Here is a 17,581-nt window from a genome sequence, read left to right as displayed (position 1 = left end):
CCAGGCTCCAACCCGAGCGTCTACACCACAATTAACCAGCCCCTTAGCCTGAGCCAGCTAGCACAGGCCAGTTGCAGGTTATTAATTGTGGTATAGATAGACCCTATGAGGCTGGAGATTTACCCATGGTTTAGAAAAACAAATGCATTCAACAAATTTTAGCCCAATATATGTTAAAATGATAGAGTTCTCAACCGCTGAAGAACAGGGTTTATTATTTAAATTGAGTCATGAGAATAAGTGTTATTCTAGATTGTTCTAGTCAGGACAGAACATGAATGTTAGTTACATTATCTTTTGTTTCCAAAACCTTTAAATGTGACTCAGGTAGCACAAAGGTGCCCTTTGTTTTTGCAGGTTGGGTCTAAAACAGATCTCACTTCTATGCCTTGTAGAAGGAAATCTCTAGGGGAAAGGTTTTTGCTGCACTGACTTTAAAACGCTTGCTAACAACAATTTCATTTAAAAGGATTTTCACTGGCTGCGGAAACAGATCTTTACACTGTCATCTTCCCCATTATCAAGAAAGATAACCACCATTTTGGTGTCATTTTGAGAAGAATTAAGGATTTTTACGTTTAAAACATGATTGAAAAGAGGCGCTCTCTCACTGAAGACACAAATCTGCAGAAAGGCAAGAAAGTTCTTAACAGCACTCAATGTATGGAGACTCAGGCCCTCAGAGACCAGGAAACGCATCACTTACTCAATGAACAGAGCAACCTGATGCACAGCACTCTGTCAGTTCAGCAAACGATCATTATGTGCCACAGTCCCAATGTAACATTAATGGACACAATCATGCAAAATTTAAAACAAACAATTTTTGCCAAGAAAAGAAACCGAGGATAAGCCTATATTCTGTGAGCAAAACAGATGCCTAGAAAATTCTTTCATGCAAAGAGTAATGCATTTTCTACACAGATAAAAGCTAAGCACCTGCAATAATGGTTTTCTTAGCACTAACATCCTTGGGAATATGAACATAGACATTCACAGGAATGTTTTCCAACCTGTTTCACATGATGAAAAAATTATGTGCTAGATACTGACAAGAAACATCATGCTCCCAAGTAAGGAGTTGACCATTGTCTGCTTAGCTGATGTACACTTGGGTTTTACTTAACAATTAGAATCTCCAAATCCTGTAAACCACTGCTTGTGCGATTAGCCCTGAGTCACTGCTCAAGTGAGTAACAATGATTTAAATAGGCCTGTTCCTAATCCCATTGAATTCAATCAGAGCAGGGGCTGATCTTAAGTAAGAGTATGCAGGACTGAGCCAAGTCAGAATAAACCGTGTTTGAAGTAGTCATAAAATAACCTGTCTCAAAATTAGAACATGAGTAATATTAATGGGAGTTATACACACACATTGAGAAGACAAGAGTTGCGATTTTTAGCTTATTAACTGAATCAAAAGGTGCCTATTTGAGTACTGTATAAGGTAGCAACAGGATGCCACATAAATCAGTGGTGACTTGTCTCAATGTTTAAAACCAGCTGTAAAGCAGAGAGTCAGGGGATGCAACATGTCAAAAATCTGTTCTGAATTTATTTTCCAAAGCTAACAAAAGATTGAGGAATACAGAATATGTCACAATAATTTTTTAAAATTATTATTATTATTTTGGAAAAATAAAACTTAAGACTGATGGCACAAACAGAATATCAGTAAGGAAAAAGCATACATTCTACAATAAGCTTCTGGGAGAACAACGCTCCCTGTAAACTAACTGAATTAGATGGAGAAATAAAACTGTAATAGAATTGTTGAATTCTCCTTGAATTAGTTTAAAATAAAATATTGCTATGTAGAAAGAGGATTTTCTAGATGTACTGGCTGAAGTCCCATTTCAAATTTCAATTTTTTCTCAATACACTAATTTTCCTTTCTCTCCTCTTCTTCCTTTTCTTCAATAAAATATTCATGACAGTAATTACAGAAAATAAAGATAACTTAATAGCTCGCAAGTTTTTGACAAACTGAACTTTTAGATTGCAGAGGAAAGGATGAAATTTATTAACTTCCAAGTTAAATTTGAAGCACCTCACAAGACAACAGATTGCAAATTTAAAATTAGATTCTGGTGGGAGGTCTTGGTAACAAATCTCTATTTTTCTCCTGGAGTTTGAGTTTGGAGGCTGTGAGGACCAGAACAATGATAAAATCAACAGCAAGAACTAATTCTACAGAAATGAACTTTTAATAAATTCTGCAAACCAACAAAAAAGAGTTTTACTCAAGTCACAAAAAACACATAGAATGAGAACAATTTACAATAGTAACTAAAAAGGGATACACACATTTTTCGGCAATTAAAAGATTTTTTTTTCCAAAAGAGATTAAAGTTCCAGAGTAATCTTATACCTTTGAGTTTCTCAGAAACTGCAATGGAATATTTCATTGTTTTGAATTAAGAGCTTTTTAGCCAGACATTTCTTTTTATAATCTACTTTAAATATGTTAAAGCATGGGATGTACTCCAAAAAGGCCCTGCAGGCAACCCAAAAGCAGCGAGGAAACGGGAGGTGAGGAGGGAGAGGGAGGAAAGGAGCTGCTTGATAGAAATTCTAATGCTCTTGTATTGCTAAATGGGGGTAACCATAAACCACATGCAGTTTCTCCAAATTTCCCCCTCCCACAAACCATACATAACATAGCAAACTCCTAAAGAAAATACATAGACACACACATACCTTACAAGGCAGTACAGGTAGCCAATGCAACTTTCCCCAAGAGAACTGTGGCATTTAGATGTATAGAATTGCAAATGATATCAAAATGAACAGTTACTGGAACCACAGAATCTGTCAGCACCTGCCACTCAGCGCCTCCATTATTGTCTCATCAGAGTCTATGAATATATGCCAAAAACCTGGTGAGGGGGGAAGGGGGAGAGAGAAATAGGCAAAGGATTAGCAAAAATGGTTAGAAAGGAGGACATTTTCTGCCAAGTCCTATTTTCATCACTTACCTAAGAAACATTATATAATACAGTGCCTAAATTCTCTATTTAAATTATATATATAATCAGACAATAGCAGAATCACTGAAAACCTCATTCTAACACTTTATGAAGCCAAACCGACAGTATGCACTCCATTCATTTTCTTACCACTTTAAGAATCTTATAGAAATTGACAAGCGACTGCTGAGGGCAAACAGAATGATACAGAACTGGAGGGTCTCAGTGACAGGTCAGAAAAATTACATTTATATTGGGTTTTCTGGTTTTGGTTGGTTGGTTTTTGAAGGACTGGGAGAGAGAAAAGCAATTAAACAGGGTCCCACATAAAAGATACTCAACATTCCCCTCAGAATTCTGTGCATGGCTATTTTGTATTTCTTTCTGCTTGAAGATGGCTCACAATTAGGTTAAGGAAGAGGTCCTGCTTTCTTCTTCTTCTTCTTCTTTTTTTTAAACACAAACAATAGTTCAATCTGTACCATTTACTAAAATGGACAGCAATGTAAACACTGGTATAATGAACATTTTAGAAAGGAGTCAGAGATTACAGAAAATGTACACATACAGAGTATACTGTGAGGTAAACTATACACACTAAAGGAATAGACTAGGAGATGATTCTGCACTCACTTACACACGTGAATAATCCTAAAGTTACTTTGTGTGTGTGCGTGCATGCACAAACGCACGCAGGATCGAACTCCTAGGCTGTGCCTTGGCCTGATGCCATTTAAAAGTTTATTACCAAGTGTTTCTTAGACACTAGCATAGGTCTACACTGCAGCTGGGAGTAGGCCTCCCCGCTTAGGTAGACAGACTCACGCTAGCAGGGTTAGAGCTAGCATGCTAAAAATAGCAGTATGGACATTGCAGCTCCAGTGGAGACTCAGGCTAGATACCCAAGGTCAGAACCAGGGGGTTGGGTGGGTCTTGAGAGCCGGAGTTGTCGCTCGAGCCATAACGTCCATACTGCTCTTTTTAGCGCGCTAGCTCGAGCCCTGCTAGCACGAGTCCACCTACCCACATTGGAAGGCTCATTCCCAGCTGTAGTAGATATATGGTTCTTATGGTCCAATCCTGTGAGATGCTGAGAACGGTAAATTCCGTGGGAGTTTTGGGTACTCAGTGCTTTGCAGGATCAAGCTCTGAAGTCATTACATTTCCCTTTATGCAGCCAAGTTGCAAGGCGAAGAGGCAAATGAAAGAAGTGGATCGTCAAGAAGCATTGCAAACAGAATTATTACGTGGGTTTTACATATTTTCAAAAGACTACAAGAACGATGAATTCAGAATAGATCAGTGATGCCCTTCATGTTGTTAGAGCTACTTGGTAGTAAATTTTTATCCTCGCTTGGCTGGATTCTCAAAAGGAAGTGATGAGAGTTACCAACTCCTTTTTTAAATTAAAAAAATTCTAATTTTCTTCCTTCCCCTTTATGTCTCCCTCATACTCCCCACTCCCCCAAGCTGCTGGTTGTGATCTGAAAAGAAGTTCATGTATTGCTCAGGAACTGGCAGAAATTAATAAAATGAAGCTCATTTATATTGAAATGGACTCATTATCATGCCAGCTGACAATAATTTACAAGGCTGGAATCTTGATGGAAAACAAGGTCCTACAGGCAAGTGTCCTTCCACCTGAGTCTCATGTGTAGGAAATAATTATATATTTAACATGCTTTATTTTTTAAGAAAAAAAGTTTTACCTTCTGGTTTTTTTCCCTCTGCTGTATCTATATTTGCCACAGATAAGTTATTTTCAAAGAAAACTAAACTGTAGTGCAGTATTATCAGCTTTTACATTCTAAAGTTGGTTTTTTTGAAGAGTTTGTTATTCATCTGAAATAATCTGCTCCAATCTGAAATTTGGCAAAAAAAGGTCAGAACCCTGGTCACTTTTCTGAGAATTAAAATAATCGTAATAATAATGTCGACTGTTTCATATGAAGCTTTTGCTCCTAACCAAGTAATTCTCTTAGTATTTCAGTACTAGAACACTTAAAGGAAAAAAGTTGTTTTTTCAAAGGGGAAAAAATTCAAGTGGGTGTTTCCACTTAGGGAATTCGATTACCCTCACTTTCTCTCTCTAGATCTATCCACCTCTATAGCAATATGTGTGTGAATGTGCACATATGCTTCCTTGAGGATGTATCATTATCTCGTGACTCTTTTCCAATAGAGTCAGCTCCTATTAGTTATTATTACTAATTCAAAGGAACTCTGCCAAATGCAAAAATCTTTTTTTTTTTTTCAAAAATCAGTTTAATACTTAACTTTGTCTCTAGTACACCTTAGAAAACACCCCAACTACCGGTTTATTGTTTCATCTCATCCTTTGGTTTTCTGCAAGAGCAGAAGTTCTTCAACATTCCCAAGTCAGGTGCAGATTTTGACTTCTGGCAGAAAGGTCTTCATGGGAATAATGGGGTCTGCTCCTTCCCCAGGAGGAGTGGCACAGAAGGGACATGCCTTCCCACAGGCGAAGGAGATGGGACACACACACCCATGAGAGGGAACAGCTGGGTTCTGAACAGAGACTCGGGGCTTGTCTACACTACAAGTTATGTCGTTATAACTTGTGTTGCTCAGGGGTGTGAATAAGCCACCTCCCTAAGCAATATAACTTATAGCGACTGAAGTGCCACTGTGGGCAGCGCTCTCCTGCCAACACAGCTTACCACCTCTTGTGGAGCTGGCTTTAGCACGCCAACGTGAGAGCTCTCTCCATCAGACGCGCTACAGCAGCGCAGCTGCATTGCTGAAGTGCTTCTAGTGTGGACTAGCCCTCAGTACCGGTCACTTCATTCCCTCTGTAGGACGCTGTCTCCCGTGTACAGCACATTTGCTCAGTGCTCTGCTGGACGCTACAGAGTTAGTGGAGTGTAGAACCAAGCAGGGTGTTGACGGCCTATTCATGGACATGACATAACACAGTGATGCGCATGGTATAGACTTGCTCTTACTGACCCAAAAGTACACACTTGTCAGTGACCATGTTCAATCTTTATGTCTCGGTTGTAAACAACTACAGGAAAAGTTAAAACTTAAAAAAACCCACCAAATCTGAAATGTAGTTTTTCAAACTACTGGTTTAAAAAATACCCTAAATTTGCAGTCTCAGACCTGGTTCCTGGAAACAGGAATACATGTACTTAACATTTACTCACGTGTGTAGCCCCCTTTAAATCAATGTTCTTTGCGATATTCGGGCCAAATTAACTTTTTGTGAGTATTCATTTAATGACTATGAAAAAGTATCCTGAAAAATCAGGCCACGTGATTTCTAAGAGGATGAGCACCCAAAATTCCCACTTAAGTTGTGTGCACTAAAAATCAGGCCACTGACATTGCAACCATCAACCCAGTGTGTTTGGATGTAAGGTCCCTAAAAATGAGGTTATAGTCAGAAAGGTGACAATATAAAAATAGCAGCAATTTATTCATCACATTTGCTACCTACATGTACCCAAGGTTATATCTATTGGCTTACTGACAAAAATACCATTACTTCCTGTTGGTACCGAAGAACCAATACAGATACAGGAGAATGAAACAGCTCATGAACTGTCAACAGAAATGCAGAACTTTGGAATATGGGATTACATAATAATAAATAAAATAATAAAATGTAAATATTATGTGCATCACAGAAAGCCCTGTTAGGGATGGTCTAAAGCTTCCAACGATGGGGACTCCACCACCTCCCTTGGAAGCCTATTCCAGTGCTTAACTATCCTTATACTATCCTATCCTTTTTCCTAATATTCAACCTAAATCTCTCTTGCTGCAGAATTACGCCCATTACTTCTCTAATAAACATTCAAATAGGACTATGAGAATTATAAGCTTTTTTCAATTATATTTTCACTTCCTTATTTTATAATACAAAGACAATTTTAGAAAAGTAGTAACATTTCAAAAGTACATCTACAGATGTGAGACAAACTAATAATTAGCCCAACCCATCACCCCACTCTCTGAAGCCCACAGGAATTCTATTATAAACTTCCACAGTTTATATAGACCGATGGAGGACACCACATAGCCATTTCAAATAGAAAATATTAAATATCAATAAGTAACTTTGGGCTGCATGCTCAATACCACCATGCCAGTTTTATGCCAGTGTAATACTTGTACAAAGCCAGTGTAATGATTTAGACCCTTTCAGTGTAACTATAGGCCATGTCCCTTCACTAACATGAGCGGTGACTTTAAGTCCTTGAGTCTATGCACAGCACTGAGGCTCCAAGCGTGGCCGTAAGGCACTGCATGATCTAGAGGGTTTTTAAATAAGTTCAGTTTGGTGTGTTTATGCCCTGTCTGTGTTTTCTTTTGGTAAATATTCCAGCAAACCAGCCTGCTGGTTGTGGAAACAGTGAATTTTAAACCAATATTGGCAAATATTCATTGAAAGTGATGTTTTAACTTTTATCCAATTAGCACCTGACCTGAAGGAATATGCTCCTCCGGCCAGAGAAGAGAAGTGAGACAGACGTCTAAGCAAAACTGACCAACAGAGCTGGAATTTCAAACATTTGCAACAAACTGCTCACTATCTAGCCATAAGACTCAATGTTTTCCATGGGAGCTATTTGGAAAATAAATGTTGAATAATGACTCCATTTGAAGAAAATCACGGTCCATTCATGAAGAATTCACTAACAGAAAATGAAGCTAAACTAGTCAAATAAATTATTCCTCCAGCTCGAACAACACTCCTACACAAATCCATAAATAGAAACAAAAATGGGCCCTCTCAGGAGACCTGCAATCTCAATAACAACTGACAGTTAACATCCTTGAATCACAGTTAAAGTCAACAAAACCAGAAAAATGGTGTTAACAAGGGTCCATGGGGGCATGGTGGTGAATCTGTGGAGGAGAAGAACAAGTAGCCAGTGAAGAGAAAAGCTACCTTTTCAGTGCTCCGTTATTTTTGTACTGTGGTATCTGAGTAACTCCCAGGATTTTTTTAAATTGTTTTCAGGGGTATCTTTATGTATTTTCAGTTTCCCTCCCTTCTTCCTCCTCCTCCTCCCATTATTAATGGTGGGAAAATCCCCCTCTCTCCCAGAGGGTAAATCAGCAAGGACTTATGCATTAGAAGAGAAGCAGGGCAACATAAGAAAAGGATTCTAATTTCAAATTGTAAACTATAAGTAAAACATGGGAAACTGAGTGGAATTCCCTGGAGCCCTACTACAGGTTAAAAGGCACTTGTGTGCCCCTTCCCAGGAAGTGGGGGCTTTCATAATCTGCCCTTGGAAGCAGAGACCAATGTTAAGCCACAGGAGGAGCTGCAGGAAATGAGAAAGATTGGCAGGACCTGTTCTGCCTTCTCTGATGTGGTTCGGGTAGCTATTGGCCCATCTACATGTTTACAATCAATTGGATTTCTCAAAAAATAAAAAAATACCTCAAAGTGCAGGTAAAATAAGAGTTGGCTCTAGTTCATTTATCTTAAAGTTATGTATTATTATTAAAATTAACTTGAAACATACTTTTCTTTTGTGCCAACTGAATAGAGAACAGCTGATACTTATCAGTACAGCGGTGTGCCAAACATATCAAAGACAACAACCAAAGTAGTCACATGAAAGACATTTTTTTAAAAATGTCAAATAGAAAGAGAATAGCTATTAAAGTGATAAACACGCAAATGTCCAGTACCTAATGAAGCTTAGGCTGCGACAGTATGAGAGATAGTAAGAGAGATACAGAACATAGAGTAAAAAATGGAGCGCAGACATAGATTAGACAGTGCACTATTTTAGAAACTAATATTAATAGTTGAAACCTTTTCCTTATGTGAATGGAAAGCCATTGTATAACTATACAAATAAAGGGAGGACATAAGATTTAAAAGACACAGAAAAAAATTAAGGCCAATATTGTCAGAGATGGGTATCAAAAGTATTTACTGTAAATCCATATTTAAGCACCCAAATAAGTGGCTTGATTTTCAGGAAGGGCTGAGTATTCATAGCTCATATTGGAATGGCCCAGCACCTTCAGCAATCAGGCCACTTAATGAGGTGTCTAACTATGGGTTTAGATACTTAATTTTAGGTACCCAAATTTGAATACTATGGAGGGATAAGAACCCCACATGTGGCATTTGAGAGATCTAAAGAAAAAGGAGTCAAGTTAATCCAAGGAAATGCATGATCAGAGCAACTTCAGTATTTTGGTTGCATTTGCTCAGCTATATAAAAGCTATTTACGTAAGACACAAAAAGTGCTAAAGTAGCAGCAGTTACTGAAACAAGGCCACTGAAAAGTCATGTTGTGCTAAGCGAAGTATCAAGGGTGGTGATTTACTTTATGTTTATTCCACACCTTGCAGAAGTTTTGGGGGTGTTTGGGGACCTCTCAGAGAAGATTCTGAGTTTCAATCTGATGCCCAGTAAGATTCTGCCTTCACCAAAATAAAGCAACTAATTGCCAGTGCAGATACACTGCCCAGATATGAGAGGAAGGATGTTTCAGCGGATAGGGCACTGGCTGGAAACCTGGGTTCAATTCCCTGCTCCATCACAGACTTTGTGTGCATCCTTGGCCAAATCACTTAGTCTCTCTGTGCCTTAGTTCGCCATCTATAAAATGGACATAACAGCCCCTCTCTATTGTGTGGGGTGTTGTAAGAATAAATACATTGAAGATTGTGAGGTGCTCAGATATGGGGGCTGTGGGAAGAAGTGTGTTTTCTACCCATGAAAGCTTATGCCCAAATAAATCTGTTACTCTTTAAGGTGCTGCCAGACAGCTCGTTGCTTACAGTACAGTACAGTCACACATAAGAAATGTTCAGGTGGCTATATCCAAGTGAGGATCTGGGGCTGTCTCTCTGCAAGAAGGGAAGTCAGGGTTTTCGACATCGAAGTCTCTCACATCCACAGAAATAAACTGGATAGACTGAAAGAGATATAGGCAATGGTGTCTCACAGGGAGCACCTCCATCAATGTGCACAGGAGAAAAAGTTACAATGGCATCTAACCACAAGCCTTTGGAGGCCATCATAAAAAAACTCTTGCAGCAGCACCACCGAAGCTATGAATGAAATTGCACCAGCAGAAAATATGACTGTGATTAAACACAAACATAGAAGGGATATGCCAGTCACTAGTGTCTTAAGCAGATTATTTCCGACAGGGCATGACAATATGGAGGAGACATTTGAGGCATACATTCACATTGTCATATCCAGTTTACCTGTACTGGACAAGAAAATGACAGCAATCAGGGTTGCAACAGTTTGCTGGTTGTCTACAGTGCTGGAAATTCTTTGCTGAGTAGCCAAAATAAAAATGTTTGTGTCTGTCTAAAGCAAAAGAGTTCTGGACATTCTATGAGGAATGAACAGGAGCCCATCTATGAAAGTGAAAGGCATGTGGTTCCATAATAACTGAAATTTGGAATAATAAATATAATTCATTCAGGGCACGTCGGAGCAGAATAGCTCAAGTGAAGGACCAAATATTGCTGGTTTGACCTGATATCAACACACCAATCAAAGAAGAGCACATTCACCAGTCCAGATATTACAATAACACAAAACCCCTACCTTTTTCTACCGGTAGGAGAAAGAACATACATTCACAACCCTGGTAGTCAGCAACAACCTGGCATTGTCAAAGCCAAACTACTCACACCAAGATCATATCTTGCACAGATGACAACAGAGGAGCATTGGGACATAGCTGCAGAAATTTGTTCTTATCGCACGTTTACCTTAGTTTGACTGATTCTGGTTCTGACATAGTAAGTTCTATCTCCAGGCCAGATGACAGTTTTGTTCAACTGGAGGACTTTCCCCCTGGCCACACAGCATTTTGTAACCAGAATCCACAGAGAATTTGAAAGACACTAACAATTAATGTGCTGCCCTGACTTGCCAGATGTAAAACCATGTGTGGGAATAAATCATCAACATTTATTAAGGAATTCCTATGTGAATAATGTGGGCTGTGGTAGCAATGTTTTGAAATATTGGGTTATAGCAAATTTCAAAAACCTGGTAACAATAAATTCAATGGACTAGATTCTCACTAGCACGGAGATCCGCTAATGCAAGGAAGACAGAGACCATCAGGGAACCGGTTATAGCTCCCCGATTCTGTAATTGTGATTCTCTCGCCCCAGCCCTTGCCTCAGTATTAGTCAGAAAGGCCTAGGGCTGCTCTAAGCTACTTCAGCTGTGAATGGTCCCTAAGTGACCATGTACCAGCTGAGAACTGGCTAAGCAGACCTGTGAACCATCCTGCCCAAGCATGACTCTCCCTGCCCCCAACATATCCTCTATGCTGGAGTGAGGAGGCAGCTGGTGCAGCTTTATGCCAGCAGAGACCGTTCCTACCTGCAAGGGTGGGAGGGGAGAATGACAATTATGGCATACTACAATTACAGTTATTGCCACAATCCGGCTCCTTTGCACCACTCAGATTTCCATATTGCAACATCTGGTCTGATATGTTCTTTTTATCTTCAAATAGAAGGGTGTGAAACATTACTGGGAAGTCAGCAGATGGTGCTATTACAAATACCATAATAGGTTCTGTTTGACTGAATACAGAACCAGTTAGTTAATGGAGAGATGCATAGTGTTAGCTGTGATGCAGTTCTTTTTTCGTTAAGGTCACCAGCAAAATCTGTTCTACCTGCATGTCTGTGTCAAGAATCCTTTTCTTAGGTATAGAAGCTGCTGCAGGTTACAATCCTGTAGCAAACAAAATGTTACATGGTGCCATAATATTAGTGTACTTCATGTTTGTCAAGAAATTCTAAAATTCATTTTCCATGTGCCGTCGTTCTTTACCATTTACAACCATTGTTCTAAAAATTCTTCATTTTGACTAGAAATGCCAGGGAAGTAAATTACCAGCAGTTCCATCAGGTGAGGATACTATACATCTACATAGGACTTTGTATTTTTGGCAGGGTATGTGTCATTTCATTATTTCAACGCCTCACACAGGTAAGTGACCCAAAATAAACAAAAACAGCTAGCTTTCACTTTAAATGTAAAGAGTGATACATTATTTTATTATCTGAGAAAAGCTACTGATATTCTGTGTGGCATTCTTCCCAACCCAAATGAAAACATATTTTAGGAGTAAATCTACACATACCCAAATATGGTTATGTACAAACTGCTCCTATTCACCTTTTCTCAAGTTACACACAAATTATTCAACACATCCCAAGTGGAAATAGATCCTGGATTCATACTAACTGCACACAAGCAAACAAAGGGCTGGGTTCATAAAATCGAGGCGTGACTGTTGCAGTTTTGCTGCACTTTTGTCGGTGAGGGTGTGAGTGTGTGTACGCACATGAGTGATAGTCTCCAGTTTAAAAATGGTGCTATACCATGAAGAGAGATTCCACTACATTGGTGTGAGTATTAAAGATAGCACCACAGACTTCTGTATTTATTCTTTTTCTCAAACACTTTGAAATCAAAGTTTCTTCCTTTAACATGTCAGAGCCTCCACAAAAGTATCTTACTCTACACCCTCTCTTCAGGGTTCCAGCACCACCTGCCCATAGTTGTATTTGTTTTATGGTGCTAAAAGAGAAGTAATAGTTTATTTTTGTCAGTAATCCCATATAAACTCTAAGGCAACCAGGAAGCATAGGATAGTGATGCCATTTTTCCCATAACTTTTTGGGAACATAATCACACTTTAAAAGAAAACCCTGTACAATACTTCTAATATCTCAAAAGACAGGACAAAAACCAAAAGGAGATTTTACATTTGAATGTAAAGAAAAGAAAACTTTTCAATCTTGCACGGGTCTCCTATTGACCCTCATATCCCTTTTGAAAAGATCAGTGTCTTACAGGATTCCAGCTGTTACCCATGTTCATATAATTGCAATTCTCAAATCCCTATTAGAAGATCAAACACAGACATAACCATCTGGTGGCTTGTGGAGGTTCTGGGAACCTGCAATAGCCTCTGTAAACTTAAAAGTTCAGCCTGCAGCCTAGCAGAGTCTCTCTTGGGCTCTAGTGCAACCCCTCACCACTCTGCCCCTTCACATTATATGAGAGCAAGTTGAAATTTTTCAAATGCAAAATTTTTTGGGTCAAAAAAAAATTTTTTTTTTTACCAAAATGAAAATTTAATTTAAAACATTTTGTTCTGCCCCTTCTCCATCTTTTTTTCCTTCCCCAACCCCCTTTTTCAGAAGCAAAATGTAAAAAAAACGGGGGGGGAAGCAGAAAGGAGGAAAAACCAATAAAACATTTCACATTTTATTTTCTCCATTTTTCAACCAGCTTTAGATCTTGTTAAATATGGTTCAAGAAAAGCTACCTCTTGTGCATGACATCATTATACCATTAAGGCAAAGATACCTCTATGTGATGCAGAAATCTAAGGAGGGTCTCATAACACAGATCAGGGCTACCCTGCTGACTTCTGCTGCCATAGCTATGTCATTCTGGGGTGTGAAGAGGTGTGATCCCTGATGAGCATATAGTTATGCCAGCAGAACCATTCATGTAGACATGACCTCAATCTTCCTTTTTACACACCTGTGCTTGGGAAGCATTACGCTTCTTTTCACACCTGTCATAGTGCTTTCAGTTCTACAGTAGAGCAAAACTGTTCTTTTCTTCACCAGTCCCTGTTACATGGAATTTCATTGTTTGGACACTCCAGTGAAGCCCTGGGTTTAGTTGTTCAAACATGGCACAACGTGTTTATTCTCTTTTTGCTACACTATGGCTGATGCTCTAAGCCACAGCACTGCCAATTTCAGGCTACAGTGAAGAAGAACAACTCCAAAAACAACAAAGGGCTTTGTGTATCAGGCCCTTGGAGAGAGAATGCTGTTTAAAGAGTCATAGATTTGGATCAACTTTGCTGATTACTTGCTTGCAACTGGAAATTCTTCAGTGAAGTAACTAGCTTTCCTCCACCCTTTCCCTCACCTATTTCCACACTAGAAACAACAAAGGAAGGGATAGCTCAGTGGTTTGAGCATTGGCCTGCTAAGCCCAGGGTTGTGAGTTCAATCCTTGAGGGGGCCATTGAGGGACCTGGGGCAAAAATTGGGGATTGGTCCTGCTTTGAGCAAGGGAGTTGGACTAGATGACCTCCTGAAGTCCCTTCCAACTGATATTCTATGACAAGAGAACCATTATTCTGGCTTCCACACATTCTTCTCAAAAGTATACCCATGTACCTTTTTGTCTTCAAACTCCTTCCCAAAAAATTAATATATGAAAAAAGTGTTATGCTTTAGACAAATCTTTAGTTATGTCACTTGCTACAATTTTAATCAATCCATGTTGGCATCTCACCTAACATCTTTTGTGATCACATCAAATTCCCACAGTAATGATATGTATATAAGGCATCCAAAAAGCAACCAAACATGTTGTTCTTCTACAGAAAATTGTGTCATTGCTTTATGTTCAGAAGAGGACTCTGTTAGATCACTTCTTGGTTGGAGAAAAGTAATCTTTAATTCCAAACTATGTAATATGCCCAACACCACTATGCACCGCCCAGCTGACATATGTAAGATTGCAATTAGATACTGACATTTAGACAGTTTTTGGTATAGCAAACAATAAATCCACTAACTGTGATTTGTTGCTGAGGTTTATGATGTTTGCTTGATTTGGGGGCTTAGATTTATAATAGAGACATAGTTTATTAGCTTCCTTTCTTTGAAATGTTACACAGATTTACAGGCCATTAAGGGTTAATTATTAATCTCAAAATTAAGTCTGAAATGTGTGAGTAGCTAGAGGATACCTTGTATGATTAACCAAATTAGAAAAAAAGTCATTTGACACTTAAAATAAGAATGATATGTATCCTACAATAATCTCAAAGCCTGCTCCCTCAGTTGATATATGGGACATCATTTAGATATTTATTAGCACATTAGATCACAAGAGAGGTGATTTTAATTGGAGATTCTCCAATAATTTTAAAATACAACAAAAACCATTATAATGACAGCTGGGGAAATAATTTGGGGCCAGATTCCACCACCTTTATTCATTTATTTTACTCTCTAAGTAGTCTTATTGATTTCACTGGACAGCAAAGGGTAAATGTACAGCATTTGGCCCTTGGTTTAAAAAAAAAAAAAAGACAAATATGGGTTTATGTCAAGATTAGCCTACAATAATAACATTAACAATCCACTAGTCCTGAATTTATACGCAATTGTTTGTATAATTCTAGAGTGCTCTTTTTCATAAAAATATTATAACGTTAAGAGAGAGAGAGAGAATGGGGCGAAACAAATTTGCTTCCTAGGAATAGCTAAATAACTTCATGCTGGTCTCTCAAATTCAGAGTTTGCAATTCTCACGATTTTATCATAAGCCTCATGATATTTGCTGTTTCTCTGAAAGCCCTGGGGTCAAGTGACTGGTGGAGAATCCCAGCTTTTATTATTTAAAAAATACTGTTTAAAGGAAGTTTCTAGCCTTCATGGTTGCGGAGTAAAGCTGGAAAGTGTGAACCCTACAGGCTCAGACATCAGAAGGCAAATAAAAAGACGCATTATTTGTTTGTTTTTAATTTGCATGACTTTGAGGTCTGACTCATAATTTTTGAACATTTGGAGTTGGTAATATTGCAGCTTCTCACTTATCACAAGTAGCATACAAGCTCTCCTAATAAGCCTAACTTTGAGAGTTACTCAGCACCCAAGGCTTCTTTTGCAGTCAATGGACATTGTGGGTGAGAAAGATCAGTCAGCATGAGGCCCAAGATCATTTTTAAAAGAGTCTAGGACCGGGGAGGAAATACAAAATAATTTACGTCAGGCAGAAAGATAAATGAGTGCCATGCACCCAACCCTGCAAGCACTTAAGATGTATTGTTTTTCCCCTTGCAAATAACTGAACTAATGCCACTGAATTCTTCTGTCCAACTAGGTAATTATTTGGCCCCATTCCTACAGTGTCTGAATAACTCACAATATTCATGTGAGGTAGGGAGTTTTAGCCCTAGTTCACAGATGGGGAACTGAGGAATAGAAAGATTATGTGATTTATTCAGATTCACACAAAGTCTGCAGCAGAACTGGGAACAGGACCCAGATCGGATTCCCAGTCCTTGACCACAGAATAGCTTTTGTTATGAGGTGGGACATGTAGGAAGTCGCACGAGAGAATTCACCATATATAGAGTCTAGCTTTATTATCTTCAACTCTACCAGTGTTTTTCACCACTCCTAGGAAGTGGCCGAGGTATTTTTGTGCTCGCGGTGCCCCCTTTTGTCTCTATTGTTTCCTCATTGGCCCTGGGCATTACTTTGTACAGTTTTAAACTCTTCAATTTCTATCTTATGAGAATTTTTTTTAAAGACATCCATAGGCTCCATAACTGCAGAGTGTTGTAGATTTAATAGATGTCTTTCTTTCTTTAATTTTCCATTTTTTTCTTATTTTATTATGTTGTTTTTTCACCTATCACTTCCCTTTCAAGGAGAGCTATTTGACCTATGGGGTCCCCTGCCCACCATTGTGTTTCTGTTTTTCTATATATATAAAAATATAAAACACCCACATATACATTCACACATAAAGGAAGGGAGTGTGTGTGTATCACATATGTATAATACATATAAAATTGTATATGTGGCATTAAAAAGGTTTATGGTACAGTACTGTTTCTCAGAACTATCATACTAGAGTCGGATGTGGCAAAAACATGATTTCTTGAATAGCACAACCAAGTCATGTAAGAACAAATAATTATCCAAAAAGTTAGGCTCTTCCTAGAACAGCCTTTTGGCAGTGTGTTTGAACATAGGTCACTTTTGGGGTAGGAGTGTTGCTTTAACCGCTTGCTAGCCAAACAAAAATAGCAAGATACACAGTACTGAATTAATTGAAATTCAAATTAAAAAATAAACTAAAACGTGACTGAGTATGACAAACACAACAGCAAAGCAAAATGGAGAGTATGATCTGCATGGCTGCAGGACGGTAGGATACACTCATCAAACAAATGTTAGGGGTTTCAAAATACAGAACCTGCAGCAGGCCAGTTAGGGAAAAGGTTACAAACAAAAGCATGGTGTGTCTTATCTACAGGCAGCTGTGGGAATGGAAGAGGAAATTATATCACCACTTTTTATCCAGGCTTTAACATGTCTGAACCTATTCCTCACCTTCTGAAAACATGCACAGGAATGTATATTCACTTTCGTATTCCACTCCAGTTTCTGAAGTTTGCCCCTTGTATACTTTTCCCAGCAGAACATTCGACTTTACAAAATTTATTGAAAGTAATCTTCTATTTTTAAAGAAAACAACTCCCCCTAACCAAGCCAGAAAACTAGTCAGAGAGCTTTGTTAAGTTCTTTATTAGTGCCTAGGAAAAATGTTGCATGTGACATCTAAAAAAGTGCATAGCTAACAGAGAAAAAAAATCTGTGCAATCGTTTGCTTATATATTGGAATGAAAGAAATTTTTGGCCAAATGTGTTAATGGATTTTTCATGTCCCCACTAGAAGGCCTTTTATTTGACAGGGTTTAGTAAATACCAGACTCTTCTTTATTCTTTTTTGTCAAATATCTCTTGTACCTTCTACACAAGTCCAGTGTGGGTGTATACATAA

At 38.6% G+C, this 17,581-nt stretch overlaps 1 protein-coding gene across 7 annotated transcripts in view; it reads right to left on the bottom strand.

The window, feature by feature from the left end:
* Positions 1–17,581, bottom strand: part of TIAM1 (TIAM Rac1 associated GEF 1) — a 276,930-nt gene that overhangs the window by 113,734 nt on the left and 145,615 nt on the right. For all 7 annotated transcript variants that reach the window (XM_084620561.1, XM_084620566.1, XM_084620563.1 and 4 more), the window contains one exon: positions 2,701–2,879. The gene's annotated coding sequence lies outside the window, so the exon portion shown is untranslated. The remainder of the gene's footprint in view (positions 1–2,700; positions 2,880–17,581) is intronic.

The sequence above is a fragment of the Lepidochelys olivacea genome, assembly GCF_965140295.1.
Source record: "Lepidochelys olivacea isolate rLepOli2 genome assembly, chromosome: 1".
NCBI lineage: Eukaryota > Metazoa > Chordata > Testudines > Cheloniidae > Lepidochelys > Lepidochelys olivacea.
Note: the sequence above shows the minus strand (reverse complement) of the source record. Positions and strands in the feature narration are given on the sequence as shown.